This window comes from Cryptomeria japonica, chromosome 5, assembly GCF_030272615.1.
Source record: "Cryptomeria japonica chromosome 5, Sugi_1.0, whole genome shotgun sequence".
NCBI classification, from domain to species: domain Eukaryota; kingdom Viridiplantae; phylum Streptophyta; class Pinopsida; order Cupressales; family Cupressaceae; genus Cryptomeria; species Cryptomeria japonica.
In genome coordinates, this window is record NC_081409.1 from 895,003,211 (window position 1) to 895,008,865 (window position 5,655).

Sequence of the window (5,655 nt, forward strand, 5' to 3'; positions counted from 1 at the left end):
GAATTCATATTAGATGTGTTAGATTGAGATGGAGGTGTTATGTTATTGAAAGAAGGTAAAGAGTAAGGTGGTGGGACTCTATGATAATTAGTCATAGGAGATGATTGGACAGGAGGAACACTACAAGGAGGAATGGAATGATTGAACGAATTGCCCCCTTGCGTCATGTTCATTTGTGGAGATATAATAGGGACACTCATTGAAGGAATGAATGAAGAAGTCGGAAGAGGGTTAATTGAAGAAGAAGGGTTGCCCCCATGACTGGTGATCACAGGAGGAATGTCTTGTGTAGAAGTAGCCATTATGTTTGATGTAAAGGTAGGTACGCTAGCAATAGAAGTCATCAAAGGAATAGAATGATTGACTTGAGTAGGAGGTTGTGTATAACCCAAATTTTCAGCACAACTCTTCATAGGCATCACATTTGAATCCACAATGTGTGCAATACCACACAAAATATCAATTCCATTCTTATCACTTTGAAGCATATGTTTTAAACCCTCAATTAAAGGAAGAGCTTGACTATCAGGGTATTCTTGAGACATCCATTGTCGAAAATTGTCAAATTGGTTATCCAATTTCGAAAGTTGTTCTTCAGAAACCTCATGGAGAGCTTCTTCATCATTAGGAGGGTTAGAGGAATTACCCATGTCCTCGTTAAAAAGGCTATTCAAATTAGGTTCCATCTCCTCAGTAGTTAAACCTCGGAAAGACTTAATTCTACGGCTTCGTCTAACGGGAATAGTGTAAGTAGGGCTTATTGTTGTAAAACTCATGCACTAGAGAGAGAGAGAGAAAGTTTTGAATTTAGAGGTAGCAATTTTCAGTAAAATCAGCCAATCTTCTGGATTTAAGCTGTTAAATACAATCAGGACAATCTCCCGAAATTTCAGAAAAAATGTCAGGGACCGTGGCGCTTCGGAGTGCACACGGTCCCGACAACTTTTTTCGAAATTTGCAGGGATGAAAGTTATGATGATTTTAGAGCTAATCTGAAAAAATTGAGTGATTTTACGATCTGTAGATAGGCCAAATTAAAGTTGCAATCTCGAAATTGAACCCTACCAAGATTGTCGAAAAATGCAAAAATTTGAATTTTGAAAAAGAGAGGGAAACTGAAATTTTGAATGTTATGATTTTAGAGGGAATGTCAAGAGCAATGCAAATTTTGAAATTTAAAAATTGACTCAATTTCACGCAAAATTCAATTTTGGAAGCGGAAATCAAAGTTGTTGTAATTAAGCACTTAATTTCAAAAGTCACAAATTGCAAGAATTTAAATAAAGCACTGAAATTTTTAATGAATGTAAACACACTTTTCAGATTTAGGACAGTAAGAACACAATTTTGACACAAAATTTTAGTTTCAATGATTTTTGAATGATTAGAAGCGTTAATCCAAGCAATCCCTAGACCAACTTTGACTGTAATTTTGAAGGTGTTAAAATTGATAAAATCAGCCAAAATTCTGGATTTTAGCAGAAAAATACAGTAAGATCTCGCTCCCGAAATTTCGAAAAAAATGTCGGGGACGATGGCGCTCGGAGTGCACACGGTCCTCGCAACTTTTTTCCAAATTTTCAGGGATGAAAGATATTGTGATTTTATTGTGGAATCCAAAGTTACAGCTGATTTGGAGATGTTTTGATCAGTGAAATTGTCGGACAAAGGTTGAATCAAGAGGGTTTCAAAAATTAGGGTTTTGACACTTAACCACTTAATTTTCAAAATTAAAGCATAGATATGAATTGATAATTTGTAATAGAAGGGTAGATCTGAAACAAGCATTAACATTTAGACATTTCGCAAGTTCAATTACTAAAAAGAAAATTTAGGGTTTTCATGCAATCAACCTCTAAAATTTGCAAAAGATCAAACATGGAAATGTAATCAAGGAATCCAATTTTCAGATCTAACCATGAATAATCAGAAAGTATGTTCACGTCGGGTTCACCAAAATGTAAAGCAGAAAATCGCGATCGAACCCTAGTTGCTCTCCCCTCTTCCAACTTCAAGGAGAGAGAAGGGAGGTTCACTAGGGTTGATGGTTTTCACTTAGGGGAGAGACTTTACATTCAAAAGAGGGGTTGAAACCCACAAGATCCAATCCCACGCAATGCAAGATTGGATGCTAAATGTGTTTCAGGGGTTAAGAAAGCAAGGCTACCCTCTTTTGTAAAGAATGTTGATAGAAGAATTAAGCTAGGAATGCAAAGAAAGTGACAAAGATTCGTGTATAAACTGAGATAGGGATATAGGATGAAGCTGCGGACCTGGAATTAGCAGTAAAATGTCGATACGGCGCTGTCCTGCAAATTTGAGCAAAAGTTGTCGGGACGATGGCGCCCGAGCGCCACGGTCCTCCGAAAAATCCGCGAAACGAAGGGGGATCTGTTCGTCTCTGCACAAGGATTCTAGATCTTCAATTTCAGCCGCGTACCTGCAACCTACACATAGAAAAGCGAAGATGATTGGGGGGTTAGGGATTAGGGGTTTGCCTTTAGGTCAAACCCCGGTTTTGGAATTAACCAAGAAATGAGCAATGCTGTAAATGTAAATGTCTGTAATGTAAAGCAAGTACTAATACCTTGTTGTAAGGATGTTTGTATCCTTATGTGTGAAGGTATAGATGTTGTATGTTGTATGTTGTAGTAGTATGTAGTAAGTGATCTCCTCTTCAATGGTTGAATCCTTGTTTTGAATGCAACACTTAGCCTTGAATGGAGACTTGAAATGATCAATTGCTTGAAGGAATGCTTGAATGCTTGAGTATAATTTCCATGCTTTTTCCATCATCCTCATGTCGAATGAAAGAGGAAAATGTAGTTTATATACTTGTCATTTAGGGCTGATAGACTGATTTTCCCGACCTTAGGCCGACCAGGAAAGATAATTTTCCAATTTGCAAACATAAAGACCCGAAGTCCAAAAGAGACCGGGCCCAAAATAGGACCTAGGGACCAGGGCGCTGGGCGCCATGGTCCTGGGGGACCAGGGCACTGGGCGCTCTGGTCCTGAAGGACCAGGGCGCTGGGCGCTCTGGTCCCACCTCCCGGGACAGCAGGGTGCAAAGGAGGTTCAGGCCAGGGTGCAAGAAAATGCAGTTTTTGGTGTCATGGACAAGTTTCGGGGTCTCCATTCAGGTTCCGTGTTGCGTCGCCATCGTGAAGACCGAAATGCAGTCGAAATTGCAAGTGTCGCAATTTTAGGACGCTACATGGTGATATCAATAGAATTGGGGAAATCTTTACCAGGGTCTATTGTGATTAACACCCGGGCATCTAATTGTGGAACCAAAGTGTGCAAGTGGTCAACCCTAATGGTTCTATCAATCAGCTCAAGAATTTGTGGGATGAAATGCCACAACAACGGAAGAAGATTTTTAATTATAACCCATCTAGGGCTGGATAGGGCCAGGATTTCATCGCTGACCGCTTCTGGATTCCATTTCATAACCCTAAAGGTAGATTTTCCTACAGACCAAAATTGCTTGCTAACAACTTGGCCTTGTGATTTAGCATCTCTGAAAAAAATAACATATAATCCTTTCTGAATCATTCTGCAAAAAGAAAAATGCAAACCTAATTTCTTAATCCATATATTCTTTAACCATTCATCCATGAACTTGCAGACTTGACAATTGGAAATGTTTGTGGTCGCTAAGAAGATTACAATATCCTTAAGCCTAGTTTTTTCTTGATTAATGGCATCAAGCATAAAAGAATTAGGAGTTACGGTAAGAGAAGCACGAGGAGAGCCAAAAAGCTTACCTTCTTCTCTGAAGAGCCCTTTGCTACTTGCAGAGCCGCTAGAAACCCTAACATCAAATTTAGCCAAGTCTGAAATAAGGAATAAGTTATCAATAATTAATACCGATTTGAAGGACTTGGGTAGATCTAGACCCTCGAGCTAAGGGCCGCCACTAGAGGCGCTTGACATAATTGCTTGAGCAAGCGAAGGGGCATATAGATGGAAAAAACAACCCTCAGATAAAGTCGGACGATGGCCCGAAAGACTGAGAACAAATGCAGGGATAAAACAAAAAAAAAGAGAAGGAAATAATCCTTACCTACATGGAGGAGGCCACCTGCACTCCTCCACATGTGAGACCAAGGACCCTTAACGTCATGCTAGATCCCTAGATCACTTTAGAGTTGCAAACCGCAATCCTCACCTAGATCACCATTAGGGATTGAATCCTTAGATTTATTATTTCAAAAAATTTATACTATTTATATATGATAATTCTTAAATAAATAAATAATATAACTTAAATAAGTATTATTTTTTTAATAATTATATTATATTTAATTATTACAATTAAAATTTTATTTGAAATTATCCAAAAATTATAGATTAATTTAATATTATTTTATTTTACTTAAAGTTAAATGTGACAAAGCTAACTATTTCTATTTTAAATTACATAACTTCAATCTTACATAATTAACTAATTCAAATAATATTTATTTTTTAACATTGAAATATAATAAAAATTAAAAAAATTAAAATTAATAATAATAATAATTAGATGTATAATTTTTATATTCTAAATTAAAATTAATAATAATAATAGTTATTAGATGTATAATTTTTACTATAATATAACGACAAATACTGACCACTATGTGACACTGGTTAATCTTATAAAACTTTTAATTGAAGAAACACCACAATGTAATATAAACAAGTGCCGCATAGTGGCTAGTACTTGCCTTGTTTTTAGTATAGTTTTAATAATAATTATGATTTAATTTTAATAATGATTATATTTTAAAAATTATAATAATTAAGATAAAAAAATTAAACATAATTATTTCATAATAATTAAAATTTTACTAGAAAAGGCCTGTTAATGGGCTGCAGAGGGTTAATCTTCAGAGTAAGGGCAATCCAACCTCGGAGTGGACTCCACCTGAGAAGGGGTGAATTAAGATTAATTTTGACGGTGCATCGAGGGGCAGTCCAGGGCCAACGGGTGTTGGGGTGATTGCTCGAGATGATCAGGGAAACAGTCTGGCCATTGCAGCCAAGCAATTGGTGGATGGATCGAACAATGTTGCCAAATGTCAAGCTGCGGTGGAAGCTATCCTTATGGCTGGGAAGTTGGGAGTCAAGAAACTTCATTTAGAAGGTGATTCTCAGGTAGTGGTGAATGGGATTGCACGAGGACGATTGGAAGCGTGGTTTCTAGATAAGCAGGTGCGTAGGATGCAATTGCTGCTCAACAATTTTGAAGATTTTAAAATTACCCATGTCCTGAGGGAGGCTAATTTGGAAGCTGACAAACTTTCTAATGTGGGAGCAAATGGTTCCTTGGAAAATTTGTTTAGCATGTTTGAGGACTATAGAGATTGTAGTCTTTTTGAGTAAGACTCGAGTTGATGGCTTTGGAAAAGTGAACCCAAGTTCAATTTTTTGTGACCACTTGCAACCTTAGCACTGTGGGAATTTAAGTCCCTCATGGTGTGTGTTCTTCAATCTTGTTGCAAGTGGCCTCGAAGTGTTGGTTGATGGTGGAGGTGTGCGGAGGGAGTGATTGGCGATGATGTTGGGATTAATGTGAAGTGTGTGATGCTTTCATGACAAGAGATGGAGGCGGCCTTTAAGTCCCTAGTGTGATTGATCCCTAGCATTTTGTGGGAAAAACTTGGT